Source organism: Ornithorhynchus anatinus, chromosome 8 (genome assembly GCF_004115215.2).
Source record: "Ornithorhynchus anatinus isolate Pmale09 chromosome 8, mOrnAna1.pri.v4, whole genome shotgun sequence".
Classification (NCBI taxonomy): Eukaryota; Metazoa; Chordata; class Mammalia; order Monotremata; family Ornithorhynchidae; genus Ornithorhynchus; species Ornithorhynchus anatinus.
In genome coordinates, this window is record NC_041735.1 from 42,090,782 (window position 1) to 42,117,994 (window position 27,213).

The 27,213-nt window shown below is 42.8% G+C and overlaps 1 protein-coding gene across 9 annotated transcripts in view; it reads right to left on the minus strand.

Moving 5' to 3' along the window:
* The window catches only part of TBC1D5 (TBC1 domain family member 5), a 442,854-nt gene extending 431,334 nt beyond the window's left edge, over positions 1 to 11,520 (minus strand). For 7 of the 9 annotated variants that reach the window (XM_029070199.2, XM_029070200.2, XM_029070204.2 and 4 more), the window contains exons 1-2: positions 11,342 to 11,520; positions 2,838 to 2,902 (exon numbers count right to left, since the gene is read on the minus strand). The gene's annotated coding sequence lies outside the window, so the exon portion shown is untranslated. Of the gene's footprint in view, positions 1 to 2,827; positions 2,903 to 10,779; positions 10,799 to 11,341 lie in introns of those variants that run through there. The other 2 variants (XM_029070201.2, XM_029070203.2) reach the window with 2 other exon arrangements.
* Positions 11,521 to 27,213: the final 15,693 nt, after the last annotated feature.

The window sequence follows — 27,213 nt, forward strand, 5'->3', positions numbered from 1 at the left end:
AATAGAAAGAAAGGTTCATTTAATTTTAAACTAACTTTTCATGTGATAGCTGAAAGATTACTAATGTTCAGCCAATGCAAAACCCAAGCCTAAACTACCATATCAATACAAAGCTAAATGTAAGTCGACAGGACAGGGGTGTTCATGATAGTTTTATTCGGAATACTTTCCAGTCCTATATGTTTTTACCAATGCAGAGTACATCATCTTAGAACATGTAATCTTAAAGTTTGTGATTAAGAAGGATTACCTTCAGGATCAAAAGAAGCACTGCATAAATACCAATCTCACATGATCTAACTGCACAAAAATTTGCTGCAGCTCAATTTTCTCATCACGTGACTGTCTAAAGTAAATCAAGAAGATTAAAACATTTAAGATTTCTAATACGAGGCTTTTTTGTGTGTATTTAGATACAGTTAAGTGTCACTATTTTTACCCCAATCATCTTTCAAAGTATTTGATTTGAGATTCCCTAACTTCCTGAAAGACAAGAAATGCCTGATTTGTTTTCCGTAATGTCTGTGAAACCTGAATAAACTGTAAAGCTACAAGTACACCATATTCTAATGTGCTAAAAATGAGACCAGATCCCACAATTAAGGCCCATAGAATTAACTTCAATATAATGCCTTAGGTTTTACTGTGCTATATTAAATGAGGATTAATCTTCAAATACATTTCTAAGTACTTCACACATTTTCTAAAAAGGAAGCTGACCAGAGATGATAAATCCCAAAATTGAGACTCTCCTCTAGGTGCTTCAAAATCAAACACTAAATGATCTGAGGACACCTAAATCTAAATCCAGAGTTTTAAACAGAAGCCGGCAAAATGGAAGGTGCATAAAGTGCTTTTTGCTTTAAAAGGAAAATTAGTGGTGTGGGTATAGGTAGAGGGTGAGGTTCCCAAAGAGTCTGGAGCTTTTTGGCTTGCTGCCTAATCTCCCAAATCTTTCCCAAGCGGCAGGAGCTCTACCCTACCCCAAGGTAAGGAGAGAGTCGCATAAAGAGATGACAGATTAGTGATGAAAGGAAAAGTAGAGGGAATGGGTTAAAAACCAGAACCAGAAAGGGAAATTGGGATTATTCTCCCAACCCCTATTTTTGTGGGTGGTCTTTACTGAAATCACTCCCAAATTTACCTCAGTAGCCCCTAGCAAGATAGTTCTATATCGATGTCCCACTAGCATCTTGAGCGCAATATGTTGAACACCGAACTCCTCATCTTTCCTCCTAAATCCCCTCCTCCACCTAATTTCCCCACCACAGTCGACACCACCACCAATCCTCCCAGTTCCCAGAGCCCACAGTCTTGGCATCATCTTTGATTTCTCACGCTTTCAACTCTCATCCTCAGTCTGTTGCTATATCCTGACAGCTTTTCCTCTATTACATTTCCCAGCTACCACCTTGGTCCGGATCTTGGCAATGCCCTGCTTTGACTACTCTATCAACTTTCTTCCTGTCCCTGGGCTTTCTCCTCTTCATCTGTCCTCAAAAGCCTCCAGTGGTCACACATTCATCTCCACATCAAACAAAAAGCTTCTGACCATCTGAACCAATGTCTATTATTAGGCACACATCTTCTTTCTCCCTTACGTACCCACTCTCCTACTATACCCCAACTGAGAATCTCCATACCTCTCAAACTCACCTCACTGAACCTCGTGATTGACTCTTGCCAAGAATCCCTGGCTCATGCCTTTCCCCTTGCCCGCCTTCCCCTTCAAATGTGCCAGAGCACTGTTCTCCCATCTGAAATCCTATCTCCCCGAGGAATCTTGACTTACTTTTCCTTCTCTCCAACTCAAATCCACATTATCAGCTCAGCACTTGTGCACTCTAAACTTCTCACTGAACTTTTGTAATAACTGTGCATTCTACGTATCAGGCACTGTGCTAAGTGCTGGGGTGGATATTGGAGCAAATTGGGTTGGTCACAGTCCCTGTCCCACACAGGGCTCACAATTTCAACCCCATTTTACAGATGAGGTAACTGAGGCAAAGAGAAGTGAAGTGACTTGCTCAAGATCATACAGCAGACAAGTGGAGGAGCCAGGATCAGAACCCATGAACTTCTGACTCACAAGCCCATATTCTATCCATTAGTCCATGCGAGGCTGGGAGTCAGAAAACCTGGGTTCCAGTTCCAGAGAAGAAACCTGCTTGCTTGTGACCATGGGCAAGGTACTTATCTGTGTTAGTTTACTTTTCTCTAAAATAAGAACATCTGCTCTCTCTTACACTGTAAACTCCAGGCAGGAAAAGAACTGTGTCAAATGTGATTCTCTTATATCTGCCCCAGTGTTTAAGACAGTGCCTGGCACATAGTAATAAACACTATCATTACTGAGAGCAATGAGTTCCCTCAGTATATTCAGTTCTTCTTCCTTTCTTCTTGAATACGGTGATAATGGAGGCATAGTTGTAGTCCTGGAGCATTTTCTCAATGCTCCCTATTAAGGAAGTGTCTATGGAGAATATAAACTGAACATCCAGCTCACATATATTTTGGCAGGTATTCCATCAGATTATTACACTTACAAAACCTCATAGAGTAAGGTTCTCTGCTTGGAAAAACTCCTTAAGATCCCCAAACAACTAAGATAAGATCTCCGAACAATTAAGTTAGTCAAAATCTGACCTTCACCTACTCCAACTTAAGCAAAAAAAGAGGTGAGCTGAAAATTTCTAAAAACAAACTTCTTAATTAGCATCCATTTGTCATGTTATTTTTGCCACACTATGGAGCAGCTTTGCTGATGGATTCAGCATTGAAAGAACCTAAACTGTAATATTTTCTTCTTAATCTATATTTTCTTTACCTTCACTTACGTTAAGCAGTGCCTCAGTGCTTCTTCTCACGAAGCTTCTTTACTTGTAACTGAAAGTTTATCCTCCTGTTACAGAAAGATATAAATGAAGACAGTGATTTTAAAAACAATCAGGAAAAAACAATTCAAAAATGTACACACTAACATAATCAACTTCGTTAAAGTCCTAACAAAGCCAATTTAAAGAAACTAAAATGACCACCTAAGGGAAAATCATCATCCTGGGCCAGCTGCAGACCAACCAATCTTTTGCTCCCACAGCTTCAACTACCATCTCTGAACAGATGATTCCCTAATCTACTTCTCTAAGCCTTCTCCAGGCAATCTCACATTTCTTCTTGTCTTTAGGACATCCTTACGGGGATGTTCTACCGATACCTCAATCTTATGTCCAAAACTGAACTCATCTCCCCTCCCAAACCATTTCTGCCCCCTGATGTTCCCACTACTGCAAACACCACCAACACCCTCCCTGTCTTAAAGCCCATAATCATGGTACTACTATTGACTTCTCTCTCTTTCACCCTGCATATTCAGTCTGTCACCATATCCTGTCCAGCCTATCTTCACAACATCACAGAATCCCCCCACCTCTCCAAACTCTTAGCCAATCCGAGCACTCGAATCCCACCTTAAGTACTGCATCAACCTCCTCCCTGGCCTCCCTGCCTCTTAGAGTCCTTACTTCACTCTGCTGCCCAGGTCATTTAGCTAAAATATTCAGTCCAAATCTCCTCAACTCTGCAAAAACCTCCCAGGGATGCCCAGCTCACCCCCCCCTTTAACTTTCCTAACCAATTTCCTACAACAGCCAACATACACACTTTGGTCCTTTAGCACCAGTCTGCTCACTGAACTGCAATCTATCTCACTGCCGACCCTTTGCCTACGTCCTTCCTTTAACCTGGAGCTTCCTCCTCCTCCATACATGACAGACCACCACTGTGCCCACCTGCAAAGCCTTATTCAAATCACATCTCCTCCCCTATTGCCCCTCTCCCTTCTGTGCGACCTATGCACTTAGATCTGTTCCTTTTAAGCACTAGACAGTCAGCCCACCATCAGTCCCACAGCAGTTAGATGCATATCCATAATGTATATTAACATCTGCCTGACCTTCCGATGGGCAGGGAACAAACATGGCTTCCATATTTGTTCTACTGTACTCTCCTAAAAGCTTCATACAGTGCTCTGCACAAAGTAAGGACTCTGGCCCTCCATCTCTGCAGCAAACAGAAACTCCTTTCCACTGGCTTTAAGGTACTCAGTGTTCTCCTCAATGCCTATCTCTATTCCTCTCCCACTACAAACAGTCTGCACACTTGGGTCCTCTAATATCAACCTGTGCTTGTCTTTTTTTTTTTTTGTAAACAGTACTTGTTGGTTTTACGGTATTTGCTATTTATGGTATTTGCACTAAAAGCTGGGGTAGACACCAGCTAATCAGGTCAGATACAATCTCTGTCCCACATGGGGCTCACATTCTTGCCATCAATCCCTTCCACAAGTCCTCCCTCATGCCTGAAACTCCCTCGCCATCATATCTGAAAGGCTACCACTCTCCCCTGCTGCAAAGCCTTACTAAAATACCATCACTTCCAGGATGTTTTCCCTAAATTGTCCTCTTCCATCCTATTCCCATTTCACAGATGAGGTAACTGAGGTATAGAGAAGTTAAGTGACTTACCCAAAGTCACCAGCTGATAAGTGGCAGAGTTGGCATTAGAACCCACGGCCTCTGACTCCCAAGCCCATGCTCTTTCCACTAAGCCAGGCTGCGTATCCATAGTCTCTGTTGCTTCCCCTACCTGTAATTTAATATCGGTCTCCCTAACTAGGTTGTAAAGTCCTTGAGACATGTAGAAATGACCACTTCCACTTACACTATTCTACTCTCCCATGCACTTAATAATAATGGTCTTGGTTAAGCACTTACTGGACTAAGTGCTGGAGCAGATACAAGACAATCATATTGGACATGTTTCCTGCCCACCTGGGGCTCACAGCCAAGTAGAAGAGAGTATGATTTAATCCCCATATCATTTCCCCTGGTGCAAGTGCTCTTTCTACTATGCCTCTTGCTCTAGAACAGTACTTTGCACACAATAAGCACTCAATTCCAATAATAACTCTGGTATTTGTTAAGCGTTTACTATGTGCCAAGCACTGTAGTTAGCACTGGGATGGAGACTGGGGCTCACAGTCTCAATCCCCATTCTACAGATGAGGTAACAGAGAAGTCAAGTAACTTGCCTAAGGCCACACAACAAACAAGTGATGGAACTGGGATTAGATCCCATGACCTTCTGACTCCCAGGCCTGTGCTCTACCACTATGCCATATTGCTTCCCTAATTCTATTAATAATGACATGCCAAACAGAAGACTGGCCTAGCACACAACTTTAGGAGCCCTACTGTGCAACAGGGATGTGATGCGGGGTGCACACAAATTGACAGAGAGGTGGTGGCTTGATGATCACTCAGGTGCAACATAGGAAGGAATGGGAACCATTAAAGTGTTAAACGGGTCCAGCCTGAGTAGGAAGTGGAGTCAGGGGTGATGAGAAAGACGATGACTTTGGAACGAGGATGGTGGGTCAGAGGTTCCCCAAAGAAACTCTATAGGTCAGGGGTTTCAGTAGGCTGACATCCAATGTCATTATGTTCAGTGTACCCTGAACACGACAGTGACATCGCACGGAATAAGGCTGCATGCCACAGAGCATGATGCCATGGTACCAAAGAAAAGGGAGAGGCAATTTTTTTTTCTGCATCACAGCTGCCAAATGCCTGCAGCTAAGCCTGACAGCACTACCACTCTCCTAGGGATTTGGGTTTTGCCCACTTTGGGCATAATGTCCATGCAAAACGTTTCCAAAAATGTGGTTCACACAAAGATTCATTCACTCCATCATATTTAGGAAGCGCTTACTATCCGCAGAGCACTGTACTTAGCGCTTGGGAATGCACAAGATACACTACAAAAGATGGCACGATCATGACGGACTGAATGCTAAACACTGAGAAGAGAGAAGACGCTAAGAGACAAATTCAATCCAAACAAATAAGACTATACCAAGTCATCTGTGACTCTAGAAAATGAAACCACAACAGTCTATAAGGACTATAAGGTTTCAGCTTTCAATGCCTAACTTCCTGTTTTCACCCTTCTAGTTCCCTGCATACCGGCTTGCTGGGGCTCTTCCTGGGGCTCTTCGGATGATGTGCAATCTTAGCGACATTGTGCCTGTTGGTGTAATTCACAGTTGCCAAGGTAGTACATCCTCCATTTGCATGTGCGATTTCTCAGCCACCATACATCTACACTTTAGAAGCACATTTTCAGAGTAGGTGTGATTTTTAGTGCCAATCATCTCATCCCCTATCTTTATAGTAAACCCTTGATTTTAAACCAATAGCCGACTCTGATTCTGCCACAAACTAGATCATTTTATCTAAACAATTTTAGGTAAACTGATACCGAGGAACTCTTTCTGTTTCCAGGCCTTGATCTCCTGTCGAATTATTTGTAGATTTGCTGCTAAATAATACTGTGTTCCCAATATTCCCAAGCTTTAGTGACGTGAAACTGTGATCTGTTTTAATGACCAATTTATACAGGTTACAATCTGACTTGCTGTAAAAATAGTCCCTCAGGTTTGCAATCTGAGAGTAATAAAGATTGTAAACGTTAATTACTCCTTTTCCTTCTTCATATGGTAGTGTGAACCTCTTGATTGCAGCTTTCAGGTGATGCCTACAATGCTCTGTAATTAACACTCTGATTTTATGTGTGATGGCCTCTAGATCTGAATTGGGCCATTTTATAATACCAAATGAATATGTTAAAACTGGCACACAAAGCAGTTATTGCCTTGAGTCTTACTGCCTTCAATGAAGTAAGTTTTTTTTTATGGTTTCTTCTGCATTTAAGGGGAATATTATCTCCAGCTTTTAACTTTGGCATAGTTGATTCCATTCAGTTATCGGAAGCCCAAGTATTTGTAGGCTTGCTCTTGTGTTGATTCTTTTCAGGAAGCAAAAAGTTAGTAATCCAATGTGTGAGCTGTTTAATCTTCAAAATATCTCTATAAGATATAACTAGGTCCCGCTCTGATTTCACACTTTTAAGTAACCTGCTTAACTATTAATGTCCAGTCCTTCACCTCTCTATTGTTATAGAGGCAGCCTCTCTCTCTCAGTCCTGGTATTCTGTTCACAATGCCAGTAAATCTTCACTAAAATAGATGTCAATAGCTTGTAGACCATAGATAAATATGTCAGGCCACACTTGACTGGATTTTAAACACTTATCTTTTGGCAAAAGAAAGGTGTTTCCAGAGGTCATAAAATGTGGCATTTCAGTACTTTCATGGAACATCTCACAATATCTCCAAGGGCTCTGTCAGCTCTGTAACTGGAAGGGCCAATATGGCAGGAACTGTTTCTTCCCAGTTATTTGCCCCTATGGGTCAGCAAGCTCCCATTCAGATATTCCAATAGGTGATTTTTTTTTCCATGGTTCTCTTCTCGCAATTACATTCCTGTCATGTCAGGATTAAAATAGCATTCTACAATTTGAAGTCACGGCAAGTTCTCAGGGCTTCGCATCACTTTATTGGTTCTTTCTTCACTTGAGACTTCATCTGCTTTTTCTTGGTTTCAATTCATTCGGAGACCTCATTTCACTTTTATTCCCATACATCAGAGGCAGCATGGGAGTGCTTAGTAGAGTGCTTGGCACCTAGTAGCTGCTTAACAGATATGACTATTATCACTATTGCTATCACACCAAGAGTCACAATTAGGGGAGAATAATATTTAACATTGTTGTTTCAAATCCATCAAGCTATAGTTTCTAACAAAATCTAACAAACTGCATATACCTTAAAGTTTATCAGCCAGCCGAGGTGGTTCATAAGGAAAAATGTTTTTCCAATGTCAATTTTTAACCTGGAAACTTTGATAGCCCCCTAAATAATCTGCTGCTCTGGGCTGAGTACAGTGAACACAACTATCACATACTTGAGATAAAGGATTATTTGGGATATGTAATCTTACTGCCCCTTTTTGAACACATTCACTAAGGTGCCACCATAAAGTCTACAGACCTAAACACAGCCTTGGGGCAGGGAAGGTTTCTGCCAACTCTTTTGTCTTGTATTCTTCCAAGCACTTAGTATTGTGCTCTGCACATAGTAGGTGCTCAATAAATACCATTGATTGATTGGTCAAAGGAACTAACTACTCAGTGTCCCTCTCAAGGCCTAGTGAGGTAAAAAGGGACAGGGCAGAAGACGGGTCAGTTTATTGTATTTATTGAGCCCTTACTGTGTGAAGAGGACTGTAGTAAGAACTTGGGAGAGTACCATATAACAGACACATTCCCTGCCCACACGAAGATGCCGATTAAATGACAGAATCAGAAAGTCCATATTATTAAGACAATATTAAAGCGGACAAAAGGAAGAAAGGGAAAAGTCAAGGGACAGAAAGGGAGGTGCCAGGGAAGAGTAGCTACAATACCAGCCCCCAGGTAAACAGGCATACTGGCAATCTGGTCAAAAATCCCCAGAAAGAATTTTTTACATTTTGCTCCCTTCAGTGTTTGCATCTGGGGACCCGCTGGGACCTTTCTAGAAACTATGGAGTCTAATCATTTTCCTCTATATTACACCTACTGGGAATGGCAGCAGAGAGCTTTAAAACTTTAAAATAAAGGAGACAAGAGAAAGGAAAATAGGACTTATTTCAAAATCACTTCAGTAGAGCTTTTTTTTAGGAAAACAAGAGAGTGACAAGTGGAAAGTGAAAGGAAATGTTATTTTCCTTTATTCAACATCATTAACTATACTTCAGAGATAGTAGTGACAAAGTGGGAACAATTTGAAAAAACAAAAATAAATATTTGCAGTGATAGATAAGAAGGTGATTAATGCCCTCCCATGGGAGCCTAAGAATTAAATAAGATTTGGTCAGTTACAAATAGTTTGTTTTGAGGGTTTTTTTTTTAAATGGTATGCTGAGTGGTTACTATGTGTCCTCAAGTTAATTAGTTTGGAGACAGTTGCTCAAAATTCTTGGAACCTTCATTAAGGTTACCACAAAGCTATCCAAAACTGACTGCAGGTGTGCATGGAATAGTTCTCTCTGTAAGGTAGAAAGAGAAGTAAAAAGAAACTTTAAAAAAAAGTACATTACTCTCCCACCCTATTCCAAGTGATTCCCGTAACTGAAGATACAGTCCAATATACCAAGGTCTTCACAATTCAACAAATTTATAAAAACTTTATCGGTTTCACCTCTTCCCAGTTACTAAGCAATATAACTCGATTTCTCCTGGGGCTAAAGAGGCTATGAATAATCAATCCCCAATATTTATTGTGTGCTGAACATTCGATCAGGTACGCTTGGGTGGAAAAAACAAAGAATCAGATCACTATCTTCATGGACTCTAACTGGGGACAAAATGCACAAATACTGACTAGACAAGGAAATTGTGATTGGTACCCAACATTTTAGAAGTCACAAGGGGTATGAAATTGGGTCAGAAAAAGGAAAATATAAAGGATATGAGAGTCAAATTCAGGATGTTGCTAGCATGCTATATAAAAGTGCCAATTTCATATGTGCCAATAAATTGTATAGGTGACTGTACAATTATTTCTATAAATCACCATCACTTCAAAGTGGTTAATATAGGAAACCATTGTCCGCTTCAAATCAACTCTAAACTATTAGGGAGGCGGGAGTGAAACAAGGCCTACAACTGGGAGGCCTGATTTCCCAGTTAGTGTATTCACATAGGATTTAACATATTTTGATTCCAAAATGTAGAGGTTCAAGCCACAATATGGGGTGATGCGGGACGTTATGTCTCAGACGGAATAACTCTTGTCTCCATATATTTGTCTGCCGCTTTAGTAAGTGCTAAGCAAAATATCAAATTGTACATGAAACCTAACCCACATTCGTATCTGAAAGTTACGAGGGGAGGAGGCGCCATTCATTCAGAAATAATTCAAACGTATAAATGGACCCAAAGATGATAGACACGAATAACTTGGAATGACTGAAAGAACTTCCAACACAACTGTCTCAGCTTCAGCTCTATGATGCTTGGGGATGAAGCATTTGGCAGCGTGGCTCAAGGGAAGCAGTGTGGCTCGGTGGAAAGAGCCCGGGCTTTGGAGTCAGAGGTTATGGGTTCGACTCCCGGTTCTGCCACTTGTCAGCTGTGTGGCTGTGGGCAAGTCACTTAACTTCTCTGCGCCTCAGTTACCTCATCTGTAAAATGGGGATGAAGACTGTGAGCCCCACGTGGGACAACCTGATTCCCCTGTGTCTACCCCAGCGCTTAGAACAGTGCTCTGCACATAGTAAGCGCTTAACAAATACCAACATTATGATTATTAAGAGCCCGGGCTTGGAAGTCAGAGCTCATGGGTTTTAATCCAGCTCCGCCACTCGTCAGCTGGGTGACTTTGGGCAAGTCACTTCACTTCTCTGTGCCTCAGTGACCTCATCTGCAAAATGGGGATGAAGACTGTGAGCCCCAGGTGGGACAACCTGAACACCTCGTGTGTCCCCTGCGCTTAAAACAGTGCTTTGCACATAGTAAGCGCTTAACAAATGCCATCATTATTATTTGGCGTTTACACCCCGTTAATTGGGGGTAACTTACTTTGGGGCAGTAATAATAATGATGGCATTTGTGAGGAGCTTATTTATGGGCCGAGCACTGTTCTAGGCGCTGGGGGGAAGATCCAAGATCATGAGGTTGCTCCAGAGTTGCAAATCGAGGCTCCAAATGCACACCGCAGGGTTCGGCCTAGAAACCCTTCCTCAATCAGCCACTCATCTGGGGCGGTACATGCGAAATTAAATTCCACCCAGACCCCCTGTGCAATGAATTTCACCCGCAAAAAAGCACGCTACCTACTTTCTTTGGAGTCAAGAAGAAAGGCACACGCCGCGGGCCACCAAAACCCCTTTGGAAAAACTCAGGCTCAGGTCCTGGGTAGCCCAGGTTGGCATGAAAAACTGGATCCCCCTGCCAAGCTTCGGTCCCTCCCGGGGGTGGGGGAGGACAAGGGTTGGATGAAGATGATCCCCTTTTAAAAAGCCCAAATTCCGGGGTTGGGGGTGGGTTTTTGGGGCTTGTTGTTGGAAGGGACACTTTGCTCTGACTTCCTGGTTGAGGAGTGCGGGGAGAGGGGTGGAAATCAGCAGGGGGGATGGGGACTGAGCTCCTCCCCTTGCCCCTCCAGCCCACCGGGCAACCGATTAAATGCAAAAACAAGTCAACGATGGCATTTACAGGCTCGCTCCGAGGCCGGCACACTGTGCTAAGCGCTGGGATGCGGCCCCAGGCCTCGTCCCCTGGGTACCTGCGGGCACTTGCACTTTGCAGGCGACTGGGCAGAGCCCCGGCTGCCGGGGCAAGGCTCGGGGATGCATTCGTTTCTTTTCCTTTTTTGGTTAATTTTTTTTTTTCTTTTTACCTGCAGTGCAGAAGGGAGCTCCAGCTCGGGCTCAGGCTCGCGCGCTCACACCCTCCTCCTCCTCCTCCTCCTCCCCCTCTCTCTCCTGGCTGCACGTGAATCGGCCCGCTTTGGCCCGACCTGAAAGAGAACAGGCCGGGGAGGGGGGGAGGGGGCGGTGACCCAGGAGCACGTGACCGCGCTCGCTCGCGCAACGGCCGTTACCCCTGCTCTGCCCCCTCCCCCCACCTCCCCAGCCGCCAATCAACCGGTCCCCACCAAAGCCCCGCCCCCTCACGCCCGTCGGGGGCGCGTACGTCCGTGGGCGGGCTCGCGCCTGGGGTAAAAGAAACTCCAGTTCGCCCCCCCCCCCACCCGCGCCCGTTACGCACGCGCGTCGCGAGCGCGCACGTAGCGTGGGGTTGACCGTTGACGCCTCGGGCACGCGCGCGGCCTCCCTCTTGAGTTTGGGCCCTTCCAGCTGCCCACCCTCTTAGGAGGGGCTGCAGGGAGGTGTGACTCCCCCCCTAAATAATAATAATCATCATGGTATTTATCAAATGCTTACTATAGTAATAATAATCATGGTATGTGTTAAGCGCCTACTATGTTCCCAGCACTGTGCTAAGCGCTGGGGGAGAGACAAGGTCAGCAGGTTGGCCCACGTGGGGCTTCCCTGTCTTGAGCCCCATTTTCCAGATGAGGTAAGTGGGGCACAGAGAATAATAATAATTATAATGGAATTTAAGTGTTTACTACGTGATAAGCACTGTTCTAAACGCTGGGGGAGATACAAGGTCAGCAGGTTGTCCCACCTGGGGCTCACAGTCTTAATCCCCATTTTACGGATGAGGTCACTGAGACACAGAAAATATTATAATGGTATTTGTTAAGTGCTTACTAGGTGATAAAAGCTGTTCTAAGCACTGGGGGGAGATAGGTCAGCGGGTTGTCCCACGTGGGGCTCCCAGTCTTAATCCCTATTTTATGGATGAGGTCACTGAGACACAGAAAATTATTATTATTATAATGGTATTTGTTAAGTGCTTACTATGTGACAAGCACTGTTCTAAGTGCTGGGGGAGATACAAGGTCAGCAGGTTGTCCCACGTGGGGCTCACAGTCTTAATCCCCATTTTATGGATGAGTGAGACACAGAAAATAATTATCATTATTATAATGGTATTTGTCCAGTGCTTACTATGTGATAAGCACTGTTCTAAGCGCTGGGAGAGATAGAAGGTAAGCAGGTTGTCCCATGTGGGACTCACAGTCTTAATCCCCATTTTACGGATGAGGTCACTGAAACACAGAAAATAGTTATCATTATTATAATGGTATTTAAGTGCTTACTATGTGATAAACACCGTTCCAAGCGCTGGGGGAGATACTAGGTCAGCAGGTTGTCCCACGTGGGGCTCCCTGTCTTGATCCCCATCTTACAGATGAGGGAACTGAAGCACAGAGAAGAGACTTGCCCAAGCTCACAAAGCTGACCATTGGCAGAACCAGATTTCGAACCCATGACCTCTGACTCCCAAGCCTGTGCACTTTCCGCTAAGCCACGCTGCTTCCCTAAAACCCATGGACACCAAAGAGAGAGGCTGTTAGTTGTGAAGTAAGGAGATAGGAGACTTTCTTTCTTAGCACTGTTCTAAAAGCTGCGGTCACTACAAGGTAATCAGGTTGTCCCAAGCAGGGCTCACAGTTTTAATTCCCATTTTAGAGAAGCAGTGTGGCTTAGTGGAAAGATTCTGGGCTTGGGAGTTGGAGGTCATGGGTTCTAATGCCGACATCTCCACTTGTCTGCTGTGTGACATTGGGCAAGTCACTTGACTTCCCTGTGCCTCAGTTGCCTCATCTGTAAAATGGGGACGAAGACTGTGAGCCCCACGTGGGACAACCACTAGCGCTTAAATTCCGTCATTATTATTTTAAGATGAGGTAAACGAGGCCCAGAGAAGTTAAGTGGCTTGCCCAGGGTCACACAGCAGACAAGTCGCGGAGTTGGGACTAGAACCCCTGTCCTCTCACTCACAAGGCCCTGGTTTTGCCATTAAGCCATGTCTGTCTCCCCCTCTGGACTGTGAGCTTGTTGTGGGCGGGAAATGTGTCTGATGTTCTCTTGTACTTGCGCATAGTACAGTGCTTTGCACAAAGTAATAATACTAATGGTATTTTTTAAGCGCATACTTTGCGCCAACCACTGTTTTAATCGCTGGAGTAGACACAAGTTATTCAGGTTGTCCCACGTGGTGCTCACAGTCAATCCCCATTTTGCAGATGGTTGCTGAGACACAGAGAAGTCAGGTGACTTGCCCTAGGTCACACAGCAGACAAGTGGCGGAGCTGAGATTAGAACCCTCGTCCTCCGGAATCCCAAGCCCATGCTCTTTTCACAAAGTGCTGCTTCACAGTAAGTGCTCAATAAACATGATTAATATTAATAATGATGAATAATAATTCTCCTCAACTCTGAGTTAGCCCTTCCTTTCCTCATCTCTTTCTCCCCATTTTCAGTCAATCCACCAGTGCTTTTTACAGAGCTCCCCTACGTGCAGGGAACTTTTGAAAACAGTCAGAGCAGAGTCAGGGCTTCGCCCGGCACTTCCGACCCCCCTAGACACCTTTTTGAGTCTTTGACATGTGACTTGGGTTTAATCAATCAGTCAGTAATATTGATTGTGTTCACAGTGCAGAGAGCATTGAACTACACTCTAGGGAGAGTACAATAGAGTTAATTGACACAATCCCTGCCCTTGAGAAGTTTGCAATCTACTTGGGGGACACAGATGCTAATATAAAACTAAAATAGGGGAAACTACATATAAAGACAGATACATAATTCTTCTGACGAGGAGGAGTGGGGCCAATAAGTGGTTAGGGGGTTAGCATGAGGGAGTGAAATAAGGTGGGGAGATGAAAGCTTCTTGGAGAAGATATGGTTTTAGTAGGGCTTGGAAAATGGAGAGAGTAGTGGTCTGCTGGATTTATTAAAGGAGGCAGTTCTAATAGTAATAATAGTGGTGTTTAAGTCCTTACTATGTGCCAAGCACTCTTCTAAGCTCTGGGGTAGATTCAAGGTTATCAGGTTGTCCCACATGGGGCTCACAGCCTTAATCCCCATTTTAAAGATGAGGGAACCAAGGCACGGAGAATCGAAGTTACTTGCCCAAAGGCACACAGCTGACAAGTGGCAGAGCCGCTGGGATTAGAACCCACGACCCCTGACTCCCAAGCCCCGGTTCTTTCCACTAAGCCACGCTACTTCTCTTAGGCGGGAGGGAGGGTAAGAGACAAGAATGAGGCACCGTGAGTAGGCTGGTAATAGAGGAGAGTTCAGGCTGTGTTGAACTGGGAGAGAAGCGAGAACTTGAAGAATGAATTCAAAGAGTTGGGGGTATCAGGAACTGCACTTTACCCTGACCTTTCTGTTCTCCCTTTTCCGCTCCCATCAGCCTGCGCAGTTTGGCTCCCGGAGGATTAGCAGCCACTGCCGTACCAGTGGCTTTCCAACTGGAAGGGCTTTTTGTCTGGCTTTATACCAGAAAGGGGGCAGGGGAATGTTGGCAAAGGATGCCCGATAGTGGCTACCTCTAGTGCCTTCAGTGGCTACCCTAACTCCCACGATTCTCTATATAAGAAATATTTATCGACTACCTACTGTGGTAGAGCACAATTCTAAGGACATGGGAGTCTACGGTAGAGATAAAGAATGCAGGGGCTGGAAAGGAAATTAAGGGAGCAAACGTTCATACAGTTATTACTATTTCATTAATTAATAAAAGTTTGCACCATCAGGCAATGAACAGTTCAGCACTCATACAAACGTATGCTTTAGGTGCAGATAACCGTTCGGAGGCTTCCCAGACTGAATTGGCGATTTGGAGGTTGAGTTCACCTTTGGAAACTTCAGCCTCAGCCTGGACTCCATTTTCCACCTAGAAATCAAGTCCCAGTAGCTTTTCCGAGCCCAAACTACACTGGCTTCCATTATCAAATGACCCACTCTGTAGTATTTTAAATAGATCAGATCCGGCAGGTTGAATATAGTTATAAACCAGGCACTCTTGGAGGGTCATTAGTTCTTTTGGGTCATCAAGGTGTCCGTTAAAAAATGAGTATATTGCATTACATATATAGTAGAAGCCTAAAAAAGTTCATTGGCTTCCAAATGGGTATAGCACAGAGCAATACTAGAGTAACGAACATACAGGAATAAAGTAGTTTACTCATTTGGCAGGATCTGATCATTTTCATATGAAGTCAGATACATCTAACATAGTACTTGACACTGTGAAGGAGTTCCAAAAAATACTCCCTCACCGACAGACACTTAGTCAGAAATTTTAATTACTAAATTTTAATCACTAGCTTTGATATATGGGCAACCTGCATATAACTTCATATAATGCTATTAACTTTGGGAAAACAAGGATGAGCAATAAAAGGGGACTATATATGCTTAGTTAAGTGGTATTTTGTTGTTCAGACTCTTATAAAGTACCAAATTTACATTATGACAATATAATGAAGGTACAGCACTTATAAGCATCAGAGTCTTAAAAAATTATAATCCTCAGGCAAATATAAGTTGGCCATTTGCACTATGTATTGTAACGGCAAAATTTCTCGTTTGAAGAGAAATGGAAATTAAGCATATTCAAATAGAGGAATGAGTGTTATGGATTCAGTTAGAATAACTTAAAAATTCTCGTCTTACAGGTAACATTTCAGTTGCAGTATTATATTGTATTATATATGCAGTATTATATATATTGAGATATAGTATTATATATATTATAATATATGCAGTATTATATTGAGATAATTTAGCAGTGAGCCTGTTGAAGTCATTTCCTCACATGGAGTGAAGTGGCAGTGTGTCACAAAAACTGTCTGCAGTTATAATCCTATATAAAATATACTGGATAATATGTGGGTGTGTGTATCTATATATATTTATTTATTTTTACATACACTGAGGCATTCCCTCAGTATTCATATGTTAAGGGAAAACTTAAGCAGTAATCCCCTACCTGTTTATAGATCTTGGCAGGTTATGCCCTCCAATCTAGGCGCTTAGCCATTTTTCATGTCTTTACCTGCAATAGTGACTTCCTCAAAAGTTGCAACGAAGGCAAAGTCTTCATGGGTTCTAATCCTTAATGCTATAAACTCTGTTAAAAAAGTTCTGAAATGTTGCTTTCACTTATTTTGAATTCTGTCTGTATTCTTAATTACAAACTCTGCATTGCTAACTAGCAGGATTAAAGAAGTTATAGAGGGGACAAGTCATCTTTTTTACAAAATGGAAACCTCAGCTGAGTGAGTATAGGAACTTCAGGTGAGGATGGCTTGGAAAGTTGAAGGTTAAAGTGCCATGTGGTTTAAGTCTGCAGAATCAAGAAGGGTATGGACACAGCACAAGAAAAGGGGGCATTGAGACTTGAAGGTGGTAGATTCAAAGCAAATAAAATATAAGACTGTTTTACTAAGTGGGAAACTTGTGGAATTCATTATCAAAGAAAGTTGAACCAGTGAAAAGTACCAGCAGGTTGGTGAGAAGTTTGGAGGCTTAGTAATTTATGGGTAACTAGAGAAAAAGTTAGGGACTATAAAGAGGAAAGGTTAGGGATGTTAGAGGCTACATCCTGAAATATTATTATGATGGAGGCCAAGGAGATCTATCATTACTTGGATCACCAACTTCTGTTACTTCCATCAAGGAACAAAATATCCAGGGGGCTCAATGATCTGACTCAATAATTGTATTTCCTATGTTCTTGTGCTACTGTGATTAGGCTCCATTAATTGGTGGACCTTCTTGCTAAAATAGTCTGAATGAGGAGCAAACAGCACAGACTACCAAACAGGGCATTCAAAAGAAATAAAGATGATGCAGAATCTTGCCTGGATCCAAATGTGATCTCTGCCCAAGTCCTTTGGAAACCTGGGGTACACACTGTGAACATATATGAGAATATTCTCAAACACAGTGATTATGGAAATTAACATTGTATTCAGAAGAATTTACTCAAAAAAAATGCAAGAGAAAACTGAGATATAAACCATAAGATGCAGAAGTAAGGCAATACACCCTAGTTGCTCTGGCCTATTTCCAATAAACCCCGTTTCAGCAAATAGAAAGCTCACCACATTGGAAGGCCCCATTTCGGGGGCAGCCACAGAACACAGCTCTCACAGACAGGGCCTAGGAGAAAGTGAGAAAGTTACTTTCTTTGGCTCTTCAAGAGAACTCAGAGTTTGGTTTTACCCAGAACAGCCCCTGGAAAGCTTTGAAATGTAGTGAAACAGGTTGGGGTTTTTTTTGCATACTGGGAAATGTAATCTCCTGTCTCCTTCTCTGTAACTTCCTTGCCAACCTCCAAAAGGATGTCTTATTACATGTGTTGAAATCAAATATCTCTCAACATGTTTAGACTCTGAGCTAATTAATAGGCAGGGATAGTCTCTATCTGTTGCCGAATTGTACATTCCAAGTGCTTAGTACAATGTTCTGCACATAAGTGCACAATAAATACTATTGAATGAATGAATTAACTGTAATGTCATTCAGCTCAGTCCAATTATTGTGTATGGGTCTGAATGTATTTTTCAGGACTGTTTGGAAATTGATGGTCACTAGAATTTATTTTCCACCTAGCAACTCAAATCAGTTACTACTGATTTATTGAGTGCCTAATGTGTGCCGAGCACCCAGTATACATTCAGGGTGTGGGGTTCAATGTACACAAATATACACATAGAGAGCCCTTCGTGGTCGTAAGTGGCTTTGCCAATCACATGTTTACTATGTACCTCTAAGGTTGAAATCAGTACTATACGATCATTTTTCTCAACTGTAAAATGGGAATTCAGTACCTGTTTTTCCTCCCGTCTACACTGTAACCCTGTCCAATATGATTGGTTTATGTCTACCCCAGTGCTTAGTGCGGTGAATATTATCATTGTCATTCCCTCAAGGGTAGGGGTAGGGCTGAGCAATGCACCCCCACCGCGGATGGGCCTTCGTGGGCAGGAGCATGACCATTTGCTATCCCAGAATCCTTCTGCCAGAACATTTTCTTACACTGGACCTAAACTCGGACCTGTCCCTGCTTACTTTCAGCTCTGGAGGCCTCTATCTAGCAACCTGTAGTGGATGGAGCACAGGCTTGAGAGTCAGAAGGTTGTGTGTTCTAATCCACTTGTCCTAGTTTGTTGGACAGGACAGATAGCATTACCTCATTCACCCTGCCCCTAGAAGTCAGATGAGGAGCAGGAGAGAAGCCATAATGGTAGCTTCCTCTCAGCTCACCCACTGTCTAGACCAGATCAGAAGCTCCTTACATCTCCCCACCCAGCCACGTGGCTGTGGAACTCATCAGGGGCTGTCAGGCTGAGCTGAGAGCCTGTCCCATGCCATCCCAGTTAGACAATTTTGTAGGTTGTCTGAGTGCATGGTGCATGACCAGCATTCTAAAGCCCAGGGCGGCCAGTTTGCAAAGCTGCCATATGGCTGTCAATACTGGGGACTAGCCAGCAGAGCCAGGGCCACTGCCTTCAACTGCCGCCACCTAAGTGGCAGTTGGCTCAACTTCATCCATCCTGGGCAATGTGTGTTGCGGCCATCGCTGCTTGGATAGTCACACAGCAGCAGCAAAAGTCAAGGGATTTTGACATGGCAGCAGAGAGGCTGACTACTCCCTCTTCTTATTCCTTTGCAACCTCTTTTCTTAGCCTTTCTCCTCCTTGTCAGTTTTTCCTCCCCCAGCATTCTCTTCCTTCTCTGTTATTCATTTATCTTAGCCTCTTTTTTCCTCCTTCCCCCTTTCTCCTTCCTTTGTTCTCTTTGTCTCTCCCCTTTCTCTTTATGTTGAGAAGCAGCATGGCCTAGTGGATAGAGCACAGGCCTCGGAGTCAGAAGGACCTGGCTTCTAGTCTTGGCTCCACCACTTGGCCTCTGTGTGACTTTGGACAAGTCACTTCACTTCCCTGGGCCTCATTCGTAAAATGAGGATTAAGACTGTGAGCCCCTTGTGGGACAGGGACTGTGTTCAACTTGATTACCTAGTATCCACCCCAGAGCTTAGTACAGTGCCTGGCATGTAGTAAGCGCTTAACAAATATCACAATTTTCATTTTTATTATTCCTTTCTGGCCCTGCCCTCTTAAAGTTACCCAGATTCTAGCCTTGCCCCTTTCTTCAGACAGGCTGCCTAGCAGGGGAATTTGAGATAAGTTTGGAGCCTCAGGAGAAGCCAGTGATTCTTCTCCCCTTCAGCCCAGCCCCAGAGTGTAGTAGGGGCTCAGAGCAAATTGGAGATCCTTTCACCACTTCCCCCTTACCCCTATCCCAAATGGAGGCTGGAGGCTCCTCTTCTTGTTGACCAGTTCCAGAGCCTGACAAGGACTCTCAAGGCAGTTCTCATTTCAGTAGTCTGTGGGACCCTGTGGGGGTCTCTTTATGTGTCTCTGGACCCTGCTCAGGGTGGGGTAGTTTTCACTTCTGCCAAGTTCCAGGGATTGCTCAGGGTGCTTTTCTCCCTTCCCTCTGTCTCAGGCTCCTCTCAGAATATTTTGAGTCCACTGGACACCAGAGTTGGAAATTCTGCTCCTGAAAGCCCCAAACCCTGGTGTTATGGCCTCTGGACCCCACCCTACCTCAAACTCTTCCCTATATCTGTCCCCACACTTAAAATGAAAAGTTGGCACTCCCTATGTGTGTGTTCCCAAGATTAAAGTTCTTCCATAGAGGAGCAGGGTGGCCTAGTGTAAAGAGCTCAGGCCTGGAAGTCAGAGGACCGAGAGTCTCAGTCCTGGCTCTGCCCTGTGCTGATCTTTAACCTTAGGCAAATCACTTAACTTCTCTGTGCCTCAGTTATCTCATCTGTAAAATGAAGATTCAATCCTTCTTTTCTCTCCTACTTAGACTGTGAGTCCTCTGTAGGACTGGGACTGTATCTGACCTAATTATCTTGAATCTTCCCCAACATTTAGAATAGTGCTTGACACAGAGTAAGCATTTAACCACAATTACCATTGTTATGATTCCATGTGAAATACCCATCCCTAAACATTTGTCACACAAAAAGAAAAATAGTACTCTGGGTTGGAAACTTTCTCATATAATTATTTTCTCTTGTATTTTACTAGATTTTCAAATGAAAACTGCAGTTCTTCTAAAGGGTTGCATTCTTGCAAAATCATTATTTAGAGTGATCTTACACCACACTGTTCACCTGTTTCCATGTAGCCCATCTTTGCACATGCACGTTTGCATAAACCATTTATTCCAACTCCACAGAACTTGGTATCCAAATAGGCCCCCCTGGCTGGAGTAACATTCCCTGATTCCCTAACAATATTCCTAATAAAATGTATAGTAAAAACTTGTATTATGGAAGAAGGGAGTATACCTTAATCCAGGCTCAGCTACGTTATCCATCTCGTCAATAATGAAGTTATTGTTTCTGTCCCTGAAAACCTTACCCAAATATTTTCTGATCATAAGCTAGAGAAAGCACCCAGGTATTTCAACCTAGGTGGTATAATAAGGACTGAGAGATAGCTTGCCTAATCCATATCTTTAAATAAAATGATCTAGCTTTACCCCCATTAATTCTCACAACTGCTTTAGGACATATCTCTGAAAGGGATATGTGATTTAATATTGTAAAATTATTTTCAAAGTCAAATGTTTTTAATTTTCTGTCATAATCTTTATGTATTATCAAATGTTATTTTAGTAGCTCTTGCAACTGCCACTAGTGAATATGAAATATTCAGGTTACAACTAATAATTGTCAAAGTCTAGTTCATATTGTCTGATAGGAGTCTTTCCTTCATAAAATAAATCCTATCTCTATAGATAATTTCATTCATAACCTCACTTATTCAGTTAAGAATTTGCAGTATTACTGTATTGCATAATTTGAGTGAGAGAAATAGAGTAACAATTGGAACAGTTAAGTACCTCTTCTATTCATTTTCAGTAGTAAAGCTAAAATGTATCATAAATTGATTGTGGAACTATTAAAATATGCATTTTTAAAATATGTAACATCAAAGGGCCCAAATCTTCCAATTATATGTAATAATATTCTGTTGCTAACCATATTCTCCTAATGCCCTAGTGGAATTAAAGTATTTCATTGCTTTTAAAAATTTCATAAAATCTGTTCTCTTTCATTCTTTGGTACTTTATTTAACCTAAGATTTCAATTTTTTCCCCAAACTTTCCAGATCTCAACTACAATTGCCATATTTTCCAAATTATATAATCTCATACAGTGCCCTAAAAACAGCCCTTATTTCTTTCCTTCGGTTTTCTATTATTTCTTGTTTTGAATAAATATCTATGTCAAGCCTTGTACCGAATGCTCCTTTTATTAAGAGAGTTATCCATTTAATAATAGTAACAATAATAATAATAGTATTTGAGCCCTTACTGTGTGCCAAGCATTGTACTAAGTGCAGAAGTAGATACAAGATCATCAGGTTCGATTTGGGGGGTCACATTCGAGGTAAGAGGGAGCACAGGTATTGAATCCCCATTTTGCAGATCAATCACTCAGTCATATTTATCGAGCACTTACTGTGTGCAGAGCACTGTACTAAATGTTTGGGAGGGTACAAAGTATAACAGACATATTCCCTGCCTACAACAAGCTTACAGTCTTAAGGTGAGAGAACTGAGACCCAATGAAGTTAAGTGGCTTGCGCAAGGTCATACAGCAAGTATGTGGTAGAGCTGGGATTAGAACCCAGAAACTCTGACTCCCGGGCATGTGCTCTTTCCATTAGGCCACACTGTTTCACCAGTTTTATCTGAATTATCCTGGGGGAAAGGATTTGTTCTTTAAAACTCATTGACTTTTTAAACTCTAGTTATATGTGTCAGTTCCTTAGTTAGATTAAAAGTTCTCTATGATGGTTTACTATGATAATTTTCATGTTTCACTTTTGTATTTTTAATTTTAGTGTTTTTCCAATTATCCTCTTCTCTGACAAATAAACTAGTTTTTATACTTCTCTGGGAAAACCTTATATTGTGTTTTCTGGTGAGGGGCAGAATTCAAATTGAAATATAGAATAAAATATATTCTTTGACTGTCTTTCTTATGGTTTCAGATAATATAATAATGGTACTTGTTAAGCACTTATTATGTGCCAAGCACTGTTCTAAGCATTGGGGTAGATAAAGATTAACCAGGTTGGACACAGTCCCTGTCCCACATGGGGCTCACACTCTTAATCTCCATTTTACAGATGAGGCTCAGTGAAGTGACTTACCCAAGGTCACACAGCAGACAGGTGGCAGAGCTGGGATGAGAACCCAGGTCCTTCTGACTGGGTCCTCCTGACTCCCAGGCTAGTGCTCTATCCACTAAGTCACGCTGTGGATTATTAAATAAATACTAAACTCCATTTCATATTCATCTAGTGTAGGGGTCAGCAACCTTTTAGGGTAGAAGCCAGACAAACAGTCTACCAAAAAGCAAATGATAAAATGTATGCCCTCCTCCCTAATCTGACTCATGACACCCTTACATCTTGTTGCACCCATTGTAATCTACTAACACCATTTCGCTGTTTGACCGTTACTGCCAGTGGGATAGGGGAAGGGGTGGGAGACATTGACAGAGGTTAGTCTTTCCCCCTTCCTTCCTTTTTTACTCTACTCTACTCCTCTCCCCTTGCCTCAGAGATACACGAGAAGCAATGTGGCTTAATGGATAGAGCACAGGCCTGGGAGTCAGAAGGACCTCGGTTCCAATATTCCAGCGCCAGCTGGGTCCTACTCTCCCACACCATCTGCTGCAGCTGTTAGGTAGGCTGCAGTAGTGGTGCATTGTTGGTGTTTGGCAGGGCCCCTCTCTTACTAAGGTCCTATTTGAGGGTCCTAATTGATCAAGAAGAGCTAGATAGAGCTTGGCCTATTGCTTGTATTATTCCTTTGGAGTCTGTCCTCCATAAATGATTAAAATATTTATTATTAATAATAATGATGGCATTTGTTAAGCACTATGTGCCAAGCACTGTCCTAAGCGCTTGGGGGAGGGATACAAGGTAATCAGGTTGTCCCACTGGGGCTCACAGTCTCTATCCCCATTTTACAGATGAGGTAACTGAGACGCAGAGAAGTTAAGTGACTTGCCCAAAGTCACACAGCTGACAAGTGGCGGAGCCGGGACCATGACCTCTGACTCCCAAGTCCGGGTTCTTGCCACTGAGCAACACTGCTTCTCATATGTCTAACATTCAATACATCAGTCACATGTCTTGAGCGCTTACTGTATGCAATGCACTGTACTGAGCACTTGGGAGAGAACAGTAGAACAGAGTTAGTAGGTACGTTTTCTGCCCACAATGAGCATACATTCTAAAGGGGGATACAGCTATTTATATATGTAAATATATAACAGATATACGTAAATGCTGTGGGACCGAGGGAAAGGTGAATAAAGGGTAGAAAGCCAAGTGCAAAGGCAACACAGAAGGGAGTCGGGAAGAGGAAATGAGATATTAGTTAAGGAAGACCTTTTGGGAAAGATGTGCTTTTAATAAGGTTTTGAAGGTGGGGAGAGTGATCATTGGCTATAAAGAGGGAGGATGTTCCAGGCCAGAAGCAGGAAGTGGGTGAGGGGTCGTGGATGAGATAGACGAGATCAAGGTATAATGAAAAGGTTGGCATTGTGGGAACAAAGTGTGCGTGTTGGGTTGTAGTAGGAAATTAAGGAGGTAAGGTAGGAGGGGACAAGGTGATTGAGTGCTTTAAGGCCTAGGGTAAGGACTTTCTATTTGATGTGGAGGTAGATGGGCAGCAATTAGAGGTCCCTGAGGAGTGGGGAAACACAGACTGTGTTTTTATAGAAAAATCATATGGGCAGCAGAATGAAGTATTGGCTAGAATAAGGAGGAGGCAAGGATTACTGATACAGTAATCAAAATGAGATAGGATAAATGCTTGGATTATTAAGATAATAGCAGTTTGGATGGAGAGGAAAGGGTGGATTTTGGCAATGCCGTGAAGATTGAACTAACAGGATTTGGTGACAGATTGAATAAGTGGGTTGAATGAGAGATGAGTCAAGGATAACACTAAGGTTAGAGGCTTGAAAGACAGGGAAGATGATGGTGCTGTCTAGAGTGATGGGAAAGTCGGGGCAGGGTTTGGGTGGGAAGATGAATCTTTTGGGGGACTTTAAGTTTGAGGTGGCAGTGGGACATTCAAGTAGAGAAGTCCTGAAAATAGGAGGAAATGCAAGACTGCAGAGAAGGAGAGAGATCAGTGCTGAAGATGTAGATTTGGGAATCATCCAAATAGCCTTTTCAAATACATATGTATGCATGAAACTCAAATAATTCACTCAGTTCATCCATAATATTTGTTTTCATAACTTGATTTGGATAGACTCATATTAGGGAATTAGGAAACAGTCTTCTGGAGGTTATTTGGTTAGAATATGATGGTGTTTGAAAGTAACAGTTGTGCACATGCACACAGAATCAATTAAGCCGCGAGTACTATCACCATCCTTAATGGAATTTGTCGAGAACGCATCTTCTGCATTATAGGAGAACTGAGTGTACCTAAATTCTCTTGGTTCCATGTGATTAGTTTTATGTGCTAATACCTAGTTCATTAAGCTGTACCCTGGCTCAGATCTCAGTAGTCATAGACTGCGAACCCTATGTGGGAAAGGGACTGTGTCCAACGTGATTAACTTGCATCTCCCCAGCGTTTAGAACAGCGGGTGATACATAGTATTTATTGAGCACTACAGAGCACTGTACTAAGAACTTGGACGAGTCCATTACAATAATAATAGTAGGTAGGTATAATCCCTGTCCAAAAGGAACTTAAGATAGTCTCTGAGTCCAAGTATGTGTGTATCTGTTTATTTGAGTATGTATCCATTAATGTGTTTCTGTGGTTCCAGGGGAAATCTTGGGTTCCAACTATTTATATGTGTCAAGGCTTGAACAAACCATGTCTGTAAGGGCTTCCCCTCATGAGTGACTTGGCAGGAGATTAAGCCAATGCTGGTTCAGAAATTCAGTTTGACCTTTTCCTCAAGAATGACACAGCAGGAAGCTAAAGCAAAGCTAGTTCCGGAATTAGGTTTGAGTCTAGGACAGTGAACGTTTTTAAACTGCAAGCCAGATAGAAAGTCTCTTGTACTAGGGCATGGATGGCTGAGGTATCTGAGAGCCGAGGTGAGGAGAAGTTGGAGAAAGCCTCATAGAGATTTGGAAAATTATCATCAGCAACAACTACTGTGTACGATCTGTTGCCCAGATCATTTTTCCGAAAAAACATTCAGTCCACGTGTCCTCACTCCTCAAAAACCTCCGATGGCTTTTCATCCACCTCTGCTTCAAACAGAAACTCCTTGCTTTAAATCACTCAATCAGCTCTCCTTATCTTAACTCACCTCACTGATCTCCAACTACAGCCCAGCTAGCACACTTGGCTCCTCTAACATCAGCTGTGCCCCAGAGTCAACTAGCTTGCCAGTGACCCCTTTCCCACCTCCTGCCACTAGCCCGGAACTGCCTTCTCCTCCATGTATGCCAGACCACCACTCTTCCCACCTTCAAAGCAGTACGGTGGTCACATCTCTTCCAAGAGGCCTTCCCCCATTAAGCTGTCTGTTCCCCACCCTCCCTCTCCCTTCTGCATCGTCTATGCATTTCGATCTGTGACTTTAGCCATTTTATATTCATCCCATCCCACAGCACTTATGAACAGATCTTTAAAACTGAGCACTGTACTAAGCGCTTGGAAAATACAATTTAGCAACAAATAGAGACAATCCCTATCCAACAAACGTGATCCAGGGGGCAGAATGAAGTATGGGCTGAAGTGGGGAGAGACAGGAGTCAGGGAGGCCTGTAAGGAGGCTGATGAAGTAGTCAAGGCAGGATAAGATAAGTGCATGGATCAGTGTGATCGCACTGTGGATGGAGAGAAAAGGCAGGGAGAAGTAGATCTAATTGTCGGCAGGGAACATGTTTGCCAAGTCTCTTGTATTGTACTCTGTCTCCCAAGTGTTTACTGTAGCACGCTGGATATAGCACTCAATAAATAGCATTGATGATGATGATGATAGATTGCACGACAGGTTTGAGTTAGAGTATGGTTTAAGAGGTGTCAAAGAGCTGCTACTCCAGTAAGCTTCTCTCCCAGCCTGTTTCTGCTCCTGCTGATCTTACTTCGTCGTAGAGAAATCACAAATTGTCTCAAAACTGGACCCAAGGGGTCTAGCTATGTACAAGGATAAACTGATGGAATTGCTGAAAATGGTAATGGCACTGAAAATTATTTATCCTCTAGGAAAATATGGCAGACAATGCGTCGGAAAAGTGCTTTGAGAATTCAGAAGGAAATGCGGCACAGTTTATTTTTACAATAATGAATGATTTTATGCTCATATTTTGGGTAGCGGAGCCTATGTGTGCATAATCATTTCTAAGGATAAGTATCGTCAGTGTGCTAGGTCAGTGGGAGTTCTCTTAGCCAATTATGGTTAGATAACATTGATAACTAAACCCAGGGGAATCAGCGGGACTATTCCTAATCGTCAGATGAAGGATTCAAGACAAAAGAGAAGTTTGGTGACTTGCCCTAGGTCACAGAGCAAGTCAGTGAGGAAATCAAAGCTCATATACTTATCCTTTCCCCCTCCCTGCTTAGTATTGTCAAACTTGCTGCTTTTTGTTACATCCTTCTAACTTGTTTTCCATTTATGGTGCTACTTCATCCACTGTGCTTATAGGTTTCAAAATGTACTTCTGCTTTTTCTGCCACCGTCATTTTCTGGGCTTTGCTCCAAAAGGTGATCTGTGTTTTAATTTCCTAGATAAAGGAAATTATAGGACCA